This window comes from Ranitomeya variabilis, chromosome 5, assembly GCF_051348905.1.
Source record: "Ranitomeya variabilis isolate aRanVar5 chromosome 5, aRanVar5.hap1, whole genome shotgun sequence".
In the NCBI taxonomy this organism is placed as follows: Eukaryota; Metazoa; Chordata; class Amphibia; order Anura; family Dendrobatidae; genus Ranitomeya; species Ranitomeya variabilis.
In genome coordinates, this window is record NC_135236.1 from 88,862,069 (window position 1) to 88,875,288 (window position 13,220).

At 44.8% G+C, this 13,220-nt stretch overlaps 1 long non-coding RNA gene across 1 annotated transcript; it reads left to right on the forward strand.

Moving 5' to 3' along the window:
- The first annotated feature begins 12,047 nt into the window (after window positions 1-12,047).
- On the forward strand, window positions 12,048-13,220 carry LOC143773366 (uncharacterized). The gene is made up of 3 exons (XR_013215155.1): window positions 12,048-12,346; window positions 12,457-12,501; window positions 13,069-13,220. It is a non-coding gene; the product is annotated as an uncharacterized LOC143773366 (long non-coding RNA).

The following is a 13,220-nucleotide window of genomic DNA, read 5'->3' on the forward strand; positions in this document are numbered from 1 at the left end:
AAAATCAATGTTCAGTTGTGATAACTCGCCATCTTAATATTGTATATTACTACACATCTGGATCGCCCCCACGTGTAGGGCAATGGGGTACTCGGTACCGGGTCTTTCTCTCTTGGTTCTGAGGATGTCATGGTGGCCCGACCCGGTCCGTGGCCCTTCTGAGGGGCGTCCAATTAAAGGTGTAGTTTGTCTGGTGTTCGTGACTTCACCTGTGGTATTCGGTCAGGGTAACCGACGCTGCTTAGGGGTCCGCTGGGGTGATGGAGTGGCAGCTGGATGGTATACCTTCCCACAGGTGAAGTATGTCCCCAGGGCTTCCCAGATGTGTAGGTGGTGATGGTGGACGTAGTATGGCACAATGAATAACGAGGACACAAAGGTTGCAGTCTCTTTACCTTTTACTGAAGACTTCAGCATCCACAGTCCAGAGTACCGATCACTGGGCAAGCAGAGTCCGGCCGGTCTGAAGGCACATCCAGAGTCCCCTTATCCAGGTGGAAATCAGTAGCCTTCCTACTAGCGCCTGTGTGTCGTAGTACCTCCCTGCTGAGCACCACGGGATAGTCCTCACAACTTTCGTGGATGTTTCTGATCTTCTATCTCTCTCTGTCCCCCAGATGGTATGGATAGGACAACCCGTATGACGGGGTAGGCCTGGAGCTTATTTATAGGGACCCTAGTGACGCCCCTCTCCCATAATTTGCCTCCGTGTCTTCTTAGGTATTAAGGTCGGGCAACCAACTTGGAATTGACTGTCCTGCCGGTCTCTGAAGTAGTGCGTAGAGTCAATTACTCCCTCGGTGTTCCGGCCACCGGCTACGTGCCTCAGAAGGAGGCTGCCGATCTTGGGGCAGAACTCCTCCCGGTATTATCTCCTTGTGCTGTGACTTCGTTTCTCACTCTCCACAATATACTTCTCTTCGTGTCCTTTCTTAGGATGCTGCCGCAATGGGTGCAGGCGCAGCTCCGTAACGTTCTATCTCGTGCTTGTGCAGCGCCCCAGAGTCCTGGTCGTTGCAGTACTGTGGCTCCGCCACTAAGGGGAGCTATGGTACGTCTGATGGCACTGAAGGAGTTCATCTGACCAGGTATCACAGACACCAATATATTTCACAGTCGGGCCTCCAGGGGGAGCTAAGGGTTCTATTCACTAGGCCACTCCTCACATACTGGTAAAACTGGGGGTCAGGCAGGAAGTTAGATGAGAAGCTGACTGGGTTGGAACCAGGCAACACCTTGTGGCAGAGGGTGTTGTGGGGGGAAGATTTGGTAGGGCCCCTGTCAGGGGTGGGATCCTGACAGAGGCCTGGCAACTTGAGAGAACGTCACGGGACCGTGCCTGCTCAGCATAGCGGCGGTGCCCAAGGAAGGATTAGAAGCGAGATGGATTGTGCTGAGTGAGAAACGAGATCAAAGCAACAAGGAGAATACCAGTGGGAGTCGTGCTGTAAGACCGAGGCAACATCCTACTGAGGCGCACAACCGGCGGCCGGAACGCCGAGGAAGTATTTATAAATCTAGCTTCAAGCAATACTTCAAACCAACGGCAGGACAGTCAGTCATAGGCGGGCTGTCTCACCTAAATCACCTATGAAGACATAGGGGGCAACCTGTGGAGAGGGGCGACTCTAGGGTCCCGGAAGAGCTCCGAGCCTACCCGTCATACGGGTGCCGTCCTAACCGTAACATCAGGGAGGGAAGGAGGATTAGCAGAACATCATCTAATCGAGTTGTGAGGGAACTTAAGAAACAGACACAACAGTTGTGGGGACTTTCTGTAAGCACAGCAGGGAAGGACCACAACACATAGCGCTAGCAGGAAGGCACAGATTTCCACCTGCAAAGAGAACTCTGGAGGTGCCATTGGACCGGCCGGACTTGCGCAGCCTGGTTAACCGTATTCCGGATTGAGGACCCAGAGATCTTCAGTAAAGAGGTAAAGAGACTGCAACCTGGTGTCCTCGTTATTTACTGCGACCGGCATTTCACAACTACACCATCATTCACCACTCTTTCACCGGACGTCTCCCACTGACTGGCAGGGCCACGGACCGGGCCTAGCCACCGTGACCACAAACCCCCCAGAACAGAGACTCTGAGGCCCGGTACCGGGTATCCCTCGGTCCTGCGGCAGTGGGGGCGCTCCGTTTTGGCGTCACGAACAGGATCTACTTAAGCCTGAAGAATCGGGTCATGTGTGCCTTGGAACTGTGATTTATTGTGTTTGGACTGTGCTTTATTGAGAGGATTGTGTATTGCCGTTTGCCGCCAGAAGTTCCCGCCAAAAATCGCCGCCATTGCTACTCCAAAGAAGAAGGAGGGCGTGCCATGGGAGGAGACTACCAAAGTGGCGCCAGAAGCGGCGACCGCCCCCTGCGCCTCTTGCTGCAAAGCGAGGACCTGCCTCAAAGCAGAGGACCACCCCTTGATTTGCAACGGCAGGAAGCGGGTGACGGAGAAGCTCGGCCCCGGAGAAATGGCGGAGTCAGGTGCATGCACTGCCACCGACTATCAGACAGCGATAATGAACAGCAAGTGCCTGAACGAGGAAGGAGCAATCCCGGCTTGCCCTCACCCACCGCTCCACTTGGCCTCTGTCAGGATCCCACCCCTGACAGGGACCCTCTGTCTGCAGCTCCGATGTTCCTCCACTCCTCTGTCTGCCTGACAGGTCCTCTCTGGGTCAAACCCAGGTAGCTTCTGCCTGACTTCCTATCCAACCCACCAGTTTTACCCATGTGTGAGGAGTGCCCTAATAGATAGAAGCAAGGCTCCCCCTGGTGGACTGACGTGTGAAGTGTGGTGTGTGACTTGTGATACCTGGCAAGGTGAACTCCTTTAGTACCATCAGATGTAATATCACTCCCCCTGGTGGAAGAGCGACATTACTGCAACGAGCAGGACTCTGGGGCGCTGCACATCCATTTAATTTCCTGTACTATACTTATTTGGGCAATTCCTGCTTATTAGAAGGGCCCCTTCACTGTACTTATCACAAAATATCCGCCCAACCCTCCAGCAATCAGCTGTAATCTGTGAAGAAACAGAACAGTAAGTGTTCAATTTCCCTGCAGCACCCCCACAGGAAACGGTAAGCATTACACATTAATGAGAACACTATTCAGCTTTAAGTCAGATGACTGTATTTTACAAGTGAGATCCAACAAAACATTGTATTGCACTCGAACCAATGTTAGTCTGTGAAGCCGAGCACATGCCCAATTTTTTCCTCAGATAGAGTCTGAGTGTGCAATATACGTACAATATGCGCCTTTATGACACGTTTACATGTGGTTTTTTTCAGAGTTATTTCTTGTGTTTTTTACCCTTTCATCTGAATTGATGAGAATCACTACAAAAACGCTGAGACAATTGAACAATTCACATACTTGGCAAAAACGCAGCAGGGCTCAAAATACACACAGAAAAAAAAACAACAAATTTCGGAAATCTCATTGATTATGTTGGTGCTGTAAAAGCATTGTGCACTTTACACGCCAAATATGCTGCATAAAAACGCAGCAAAAACGCAGTGTGTGAACATACCCTAAACTACATTACTGCAATATAAGATATTTTTTATAAAAATGAAGGTACTTAGCGCATAAATTTATGGCCAATTCACCTGCCACAACAAGGAGGACCTTTCTGTGATAGAACCCTAAACATAATATTATGTCTCTCCCGGGCTAAAAGCCTACAAATATAAAGGGCAGGTAGGATCCAGCACTAATCAGAAACCATCTTAGGTATCATTCAGACGTCCATGCTTTTTGAACAAGTTAGATCCGTTTTTTGTCACGGACAGAGCATGTACCCATTATAATATGTGGTGCTCTTCATATATCTGTGTAAAACTCAAGAAAAAATGTCCATTTTTCTCTTGTATCATGGATGAAAAGTGTAAATACAAGCTTGTGGGTCCATGAAAAACATGTACAGCACACGGATGGCGTCAGTGTACAATCCGTGTGCAGGTCCGTATTTAACATAGCAAAGGATAGGAGAAGCTTTGTAATTTATTTATTTCTCCATACGTGAAAAATACTGATGACACTGATGGTAAAAGCAGAAACATTGACCAAAAACGGTAAAAATGGACACACGAACCGTACACTGATGGTAAAAATGGACACACGAACCGTACACTCATGGTAAAAATGGACACACATACATTGATGGTAAAAATGGACACACATACATTGATGGTAAAAATGGACACACGAACCATACATTGAGGGTAAAAATGGACACAAGAACCGTACACTGGTGGTAAAAATGGACACATAAACCGTACACTGATGATAAACATGGACACAGGGACCAAACACTGATGGTAAAAATGGACACAGGGACCAAACACTGATGGTACAAATGGACACACGAACCGTACACTGATGGTAAAAATGGACACATGAACCAAACACTGATGGTAAAAATGGACACACAAACCGTACACTGATGGTAAAAATGGACACAGGGACCAAACACTGATGATAAACATGGACACAGGGACCAAACACTGATGGTAAAAATGAACACACAAACCGTACACTGATGGTAAAAATGGACTCACAAACCGTACACTGATGATAAACATGGACACAGGGACCAAACACCAATGGTAAAAATGGACACATGAACCGTACACTGATAGTAAAAATGGACACAAAAACCGTACACTAATGATAAACATGGACACAGGGACCAAACACCGATGGTAAAAATGGACACACGAACCGTACACTGATAGTAAAAATGGACACAAAAACCGTACACTGATGATAAACATGGGCACACAAACCATACACTGATGATAAACATGGACACAGGGACCAAACACTGATGGTAAAAATGGACACAGGGACCATACACTGATGACATAGTTATGATAAAAACGGGACATAATCCCGCCCCCACCACATTACTACAGATAATCCTGCCCCCCACCACATTACCACGCATAATCCCACCCCCCCACCACATTACCACAGATAATCCTGCCCCCCACCACATTACCACACATAATCCCGCCGCCCACCACATTACCACACATAATCCCGCCCCCCACCACATTACCACACATAATCCCACCCCCCACCACATTACCACACATAATCCCACCCCCCACCACATTACTACACATAATCCCGCCCCCCCACCCCATCACCACACATAAACCCGCCCCCCACCACATCACCACACATAATCCCGCCCCCAACACATCACCACACTATTGTTATTAACTTAATTTTAAGTTAATTTACCACCTGCGTAAGCGCTATTGAATGTTGTCATTATTTACTTTAGTTTAATCACCAGCAGCGTTAATTAGATGGCAATGAGCGTGCCGAGCGTTAGCTGGCTGGAAACATCTAGTAATATTTATATAGTGCTAACATATTCCGCCGCGCTTTACAGTTTGCACACATTATCATCGATGTCCCCGATGGGGCTCACAATCAAAATTCCCTATCAGTATGTCTTTGGAGTGTGGGAGGAAACCGGAGTACCTGGAGAAAACCCACACAAACACGGGGAGAACATACAAACTCCTTGCAGATGTTGTCCTTGGTGGGATTTGAACCCAGGACTCCAGCTCTGCAGTGCTAACCACTGAGCCACCGTGCTGCCACATGGACCAAATATGGTAAAAGCGAAGACATGGACCAAACACTGATGGTAAAAACGGATACACGGACCAAACACTGATGACACACTGATCCAAAAAACTGATGACTCTGGTTTCACTTTTTCACGTATGTGTTTAAGCACGGATGTATGAATGAGGCATTAGAGTTGGTTCACATGAGCGTTTAAAAAAATCGTTCAGATGAGGGTTCATAATTCCATATTGAGGTATCTGACCTTGGGTTTTCCAAACCAGAGATCACTGCCTGGCAATCCCCCTTATACTCTACAGTATTTGCCCACATCCCAGGCTTTATATATAATATATACTGCTTATTGCTCTGTTCCTCGTCAACCTCCTGACATGTTTCGTGCTTCCTGTGGAAAGTTATCTGCAAACTTCTGGGAAAGGCTTAGTCTGGAGAGGTTCTCACCCGCTGCCAAGCCGAGTCTCGATGTTCAGAACATGCTGTCGCATGCGTGCTGTACTTTCACATGAACCCGTAAGGCCATTGTGTTGTTAACACTGTGACATATGACCCTGTGACGCCAGCTCTCAAGTGCCGCAGTCATCTGTATGGCAAAATACAGAAAAAGAGAAATGTGATTTATTTACAGTTGATGCTTATGAAACAATCTCATCAGATGAAGCCTGGGGTAAGCCATGTCCATCATGTCCATCCATACGTTGTATAGCGCAGATTTCCGGGAGCAGCAGGTCTTGTTATACGGTGCTTCTAATGGCTTACGGGAAACTATGTCGTGGAGATAACATTTTTACCATTACGCACAATTGATATCATAGATTAGTGATTTCCATCCCTGATGTCAAGGAGGAACCCTCAAAAGAATTTTACATTTCTGGGGGAAAAAAACAACTTCCATTCTGCAAGGCTTCTGATTGGGGCAGATAAATATTAATATTATTCTATATTTTGGCCAAAAACTTCGGTCATGCCCAAAATCTCCAAATATTAAAAATAAAATGATGTCCAAGGCAGCAGACGTTCTCCTCCAAGGGATCTCTTTCTTGGTTACCGCATATACAAAACGTAAAAAATACAAGTGACGTTTCCACATAGGGCCCTTTTCAAGCCAAATATAGTAAGGGGTGTACTTGTATATTTTCCATGGTAACATATGGAAGTGAAACCTGGAAACAAGACAGAAGATTAATTGGCGCCTTCGAAATTGGGTGCTGGAGAAGAAGGTTATCAATACCATGGATGGCAGGAAGGACAAATAAATCAATTTTTGAACAAATCAAGCCAGACATGTCACTCAAAGCAAGGATCACCAAGCTCTGACTTGCCTACTATGGACACATCATAAGAAGAGAGCAATCACTGAGGAAGGACATCATGGTTGGGAGAATAGAAGGAACAAGGCGAAGAGGAAGACCAGCAACCCGATGGCTTGATACTATCAAGATAACGGCAGAGAAGACCCTGGTGGACCTATCTAGACTTACACAAGATCGATCTTCCTACAGATCAGTTCATCAAGTTGCCATTTGCTCGACATTTAAAAAACCTTGTATTTTTGGCTTGAAAAAGGCTCTATGTGGCCAAAACCATGCAGCCGCTGTCCTCATCCCACGTCTGAGTGGTACAAAACAGACCAGAGCGAGAAATAACACAATATATGGTGCTTGAAGTACAGCACCCCTTGAAATTGTGGACAGGTCTTGGAGCAAATGATGGTTGAGGTCCATATTCGAGATCATGTAGATGCTTTTTTATTGTAATATATCTAATACACAAAGCATTTGGGGGTTTACAAGGTTCCTTTATCGCGTAACAGAGAGAGACCATAGGTCATCCATCATTTGTGCCAAGACCTGTCAATAATTTAAATAGGTGCTGTACGTCAAGTGCCAGATCTTGTGTAACTGTAAAAGTGGCCAATCTTGCTAATCCTGAAACCCTGACCAGTTTCCATGGGCTTCCAGGCTGAGTTTGGAATTACTGGGGTAGGAGACCAGCATATTATCCAACATGGCATACAGACCAGGGAGCAGATCGAATGGAATAAACAGACTTAAACAGAATCTGTCACCAGGTTATTGCCACCTAATCTGAGAGCAGCAAAATGTAGGGATAACGATCCTGATTCCAGTGATGTGTCACTTACTGGACTGCTTGCTGGAGTTTTGATAAAATCACAGTTTTATCAGCAGGAAGTTATCACTAGAGGATTAGTAAACCTGCTGCCATGAAGTATTTCATATTCATGAGCTCTGTATTAACCCACCACCACCACTGATTTGCAGCTTTTTCTCTATGAACAATTTACGCAGAAAGCTGCCAATCAGTAGTGTGGATGGGGTTATACAGGGCTCAGCATTCAGAGAACTGCTAGATCTGGACAGGGATTCTATCAAAAACTGCAGCAAGCAGTCAATTGAGTGATATACTGTATCAGTCGAATCAGGGTCTCTGTCTCTACATTGTGACGCTATCATATGGGGTTCACAAAACCTGGTGGCAGATTCCCTTTAGAAATAGACATGTACCTTGCCATAAATATGTGTAGGGGGCTCAGCAAGTGAGGTGGATCCGCTAAACCTCCCCAGGCATTGGTGCAGCTTCCATAGGACATGTGGAATTGTGGGGACTAGGACTAACTGGGACCTCAGGAGATGGAGGAGAAGCCAGCAATTCTCAGGCAAGTTGCTTGACCAAAAATAGTTTGCAAACTAATGTTGATTTTGCTAGAAAACACAGCCATATCGCACGCAGGCCGCATGCAAGTGTCAGCTGTCTAAGTGAGGCACCAAGGTTCACGACAAGTTAATCGTGTGGTGGGACCAGCGTCAGAAAAGCCAACCCATTTGGAAACAAGTACAACTCCATGTCATAGTCGCTGTAGGTCACAGGTCGTAGTGCGACACCATAGGGAATCACTGCAGTGTCAATGTCACCTCACACAAGCCGCCGTGTATTGTGATTGCCTGCACCTCTTTTATTGTGATTGCCTGCAGCTCTTCTATCAGACTCATGTTCTTACTAATCTGGCGCTGACAGTTTACACCACTTTATATAATGCAAATACAAAATGGGCGCCGTGCCACGGTCATAAAACAAGCCAGGACGTCTGCGCGCTCATTAACCTGTTCTTCTGCTTTCACCGTCCTACAAGTAACGTTAATCTGTCTTAATCCCTTCTTGTACTCGCCATGTTGTGTCCCCATTCATGTGCCATTGAGCTCGGCCATGTCAGGGGGGTAAATGGAAACTAAATTAGGCTAATGATGGCAGTGTTTAACCCACTCCACGTCTAAAGCGACATCACCTCATGCGCCTCATGGAAGATCATTACCCCGAGAGTGAGGCGTTGTGGAAAGGCCTGAATGGGAAGCATTTCTCACATCTAATGCGACATTAATTGCTAAGCATGCTTCCCAGTGACGGGCGGGTTGTCATGGGGCTCCTCTCATCACTCACATGGCACAAAGTCTCGCTCTACATGAAAGCTGGAGATTCAGAGCCGAGCAGTCTGTCAGCCTCCGCACTAACAATCCCTGCAGACGAGCTCGCTGTTTAATTAATAAGGCTAATTAGGCCATTTCTATTCATTTGTTTTGCTCTCACTTAGCAGCTCCTTTGTATGTTGTCTCACTGGTGCTGAAGTTGTCAGTGCGCGTGGCAGGTGGTCCCTAGCATGTTACCCCCCTCTCTGGCAGGGTAGTGTCTCCGTGGACCGATCTGATGCAAATATCTGCAGTCGCCTCTGAGCACATTACCATAGGATTACATTGTGTGCATGTGGCGGGTGGCGGAATACAAGAACATCTATAGAACACGTATAGCGGTGCAGGATTCGAGTGCAGCTTTTCTGCTATGGAAGCCTGCAGAACATCTTTGGTTGACTAACACAATCCCCCTGGCTTGCCTCCTCACCTCTCCAGAGTCCAGTTTTGCCAATTCTTTTCATTTTAGTCATCGTTGTTATATTTAATATCACACATCACAGTAAGAAATCCAATATAGAAAAACAGACAAGACCCCAAACAACCCTATCTGCTGTACCACGGAAGGAGAAGGATCCGTCACCAGATTTATTTTTCACATTTATATAGCGCCATCGTATCCCACATCACTGTCCCCATTGGGACTCATAATCTAAATTCCCTATCAGTATGTCTTTGGAATGTGGGAAGAAACCGGAGAACCCAGAAGGAACCCACGCCAACACGGGGAGAACATACAAGCTCCATGCAGATGTTGTCTTTGGTGGGATTTGAACCCAGGACCCCAATTGAGGCAAGCAGCAGTGCTACCCACTGTCGGCCATACTAAAAGTCAGGTCAGCCACATGGACGTGACTGGCTCCGTGTTCAGATTGGTGTACTTGGCCACATAGCAGACAAGCACAGGAGCTGCCCGTTATTGACATGAACTAGTTTGGTGTATAAATTGGCCCAGGCTAACGTATTCTGCTAAACAAAAAATTCACATGGACTTGACGAGACTTACTTTGAAAACTCTATGTCTGAATGACTGGTATTTACCAGTAAACAATTTTCTCTTAATCATAGCTATGAATAAGCGTTGCTAACCTGAAATGTGTATGTTTAGTGACCCTTAATCTTTTCTTTTTTTTGTTTTTTCTCAAAATTGTTTTTAATTGCATAGTAAAAGTTATGTTTTAACATTTTCTCATTGGTGACGGAGCCAAGTCCTCATGGACCCTTCCTCTACTGCTGTAATAGAGCCATAGGTCAAAGTAGGACCAGGGTATCATATGCATGGGGTCTCCACCTCTTTCCTGAGAGTTTTCTGCAGATAATTTACTTGTGTTGACAATCTGCCCATTGGATTTACCATACTATGGATAGAACGGTAGAGTTGGTTGTCTTCATCCAGATGCCACCTTCATGGTTAGGTAAAGTAGCTGTATAGCTGATGTGACTAATGCAGACCACAGTAAATAGGGTCTTGGGACTATTGTTCTCTATTCTCTAAAGGAAGATGCTGTCTCCAAACTGTATTTGTTTGGTCGTACATTAAGGGAAGGAGTACAAAAGGCAAGAATTAAAATGGGCCTGACTTCCCCCACCCATCCCCCCTTATAGCAGCCATATCGGTTGCCTCTATATTAGGTAAGACCTTTTGTAGCTTGACTGGCTACTCTCAGGTAGAAAGTTGAATGACTGGTAGACCCCTGACTGAACCGCAGTTTCCAGACAGTTATAGTGACTAAGAATCCAGAATTGCTCATTGTTCATCATCTCATTTGCCAAAACAGGAGGTTGGAAATCGTGGAGTCTACAGATAAGTCTGTGGTTAGACTACTATGAGCATATCATTTTTCCCATGGAGCCTTGTCTAGAAAATAAGTCTCCATTCAGAGTTGAATCTCTTCAATGAGAACCAATATCGCCCCTGAGATGCATCTAAGGCAGCTGATTCAGCCAACCACCGTCCTGCTCTATAGTGATGAGGGACAAGACCCCAAATCAGTGCGTCCACAGATGGGTCTCTGGTTTGGCGGGTGAGAACTACTTTGGATATTATTTTTCTTATGGAGCATTGCCTTAAAATTAAGACTCCATACTGAGTTGAGTCTCTTCTATAAGAGGCAAGACCGCTCGGTTATTACATATTGATATAGATTAAAATAAGAGAATTTGTAGATCATTGACCCATTTTTTCAAGTATAAACTTTCGAGAAACATTTGTTTATTTCTTTAGGATAGAAAACAGGAAGAGTAAGTAAGAGGGATGATCAGGGACAGGATACTGTAAAATGGTCAGGTTGGGCCTCCAAGCCATTGTAATGATTGGCAGCAGATGGAGCGCAGTCTGGGAAAATCACTCCCATCAAGTTCTGCATTTTATTTTCAAACAAAAAATGTAAATGTGAGATAAAAAAGTACACTGACTATTTCTGTCATCTCTGGCTGTAGATTCCAGTAACCACAGTGGGATATTTCCGTAAATATTCTAGATGCAACTGCAATAGCCACAAGATCAAGCCGCGTTTTATGTGCTATCTCTTGAGAAATTGCTGTCAACCGAACTATTCTACTTATTGTTTACCTAAGGGATCGAGGACAAGCAACTGAGCATCCAAAACTGGTTCTAAGTGACAAGAACAATGATATGGGGAGTGCAAAACGTATTGGCTCGTTTCTCGGAATATATATAAATGAGTACACCCCCTTTGAAAAGTAAGATTTTAATCAATATCTAACTGAACACAAGAACAATTTCCAAAACTTTGACAAGACTGAGTTTATAGAACATTTTTTTAACCCTTAATATAATAATATAACTTTCATTACAAAATCTTCAATTTTACTCAGATTCATTGATGCAAAAATGAACACACCCCACATCAAAATCTACTACATGAAGTATTTTGTATGACCTCCATTATTTTTAAGGACAGCACCAAGTCTTCTAGGAATGGCATAGACACGTTGGCGACATATTGCAACATCTATCTGTTTCCATTCCTCTTTCAGAGCCTGGATGATGGATGGAGAGTGATGATGGAGAGTGATGACAATTTGTCTCTTCAGAATTCCACATAGTTGTTCAGGTGGGTTCTGATTAGGAGACATGCGTGGCCACTGAATCATTTTCACCATGTTCTTCTTCAGAAATGCAACAATGGCCTTAGATGTGTGGTTTGTGTCATTTGTCACCATTCTACACTGCATCACCAAGGTGACGGACTCAGTGCTACAGGACCCTTGCAGACTCCGGTAATTACCTGGACTTCTAAAGGGAATCACTTAGACTCTTATTAATCTGCAATTCTCTCACCGCAGAGGTATACATGTGGGATACTTATAAGTTTCTTCTCTTCTCACAGCCCACTCCGGACTGCCTCTGCACCTTTTCTACCCTCCATTAGAAGGTCAGTGTCACTTGTGGTATTAGAGACTCTAGATAGGGGTTAATGTTGCTCCAGGATCCGGCAGATTGCAGACTACTTTGTTTTTTTCCCTGCATATGTTTTTCCTGCAGATTTCTTGCATGTATATGGTTTATGCTGAACCTAGGGTCTGTAATATAACGGCCGCGGTCTCCTTTTTTGCTCCTTCCTGTATATTGGACTAGTGACCTCAGGGGTTAATACAATAATAGGAATTAGGCTCTTGGGTGGTTGTATATATATATGTATAGGTGTTGATATTACTTAGAGGGCATACCTAGGCAGCCCTTCTCATACTCCTCTTGCTTCTCCTGATTCTACAATATTTATGTTCATAGGGAGTCCCTACATTACCCCTGGACTTAGGGGTTCTAGTTAATATCGTTTTGTATATATTAGGTTGTAAATATGCATGTATTGTATATATTGGATCCTCGTTTTAGGTGAATATTATTGTGTTAATATATTGTTTACTGTATATTGTTCATGTCACAGATACATGTACAGCATATCTATATCATGTACTTACACTGTATGTTTGTTTTTCAGTGTGGTTTTGACAAAGACCAGCCTTGGTCGAAACGTTAACCGTAACTTAAAGTATCCGTCATTTTCTCTGAACACTAATAAGCATTTGGTGATGCCTGTACTAATAATATAAAAAATACAACTTTCACGTAAAAACCTGCAAGTCTTGAGTG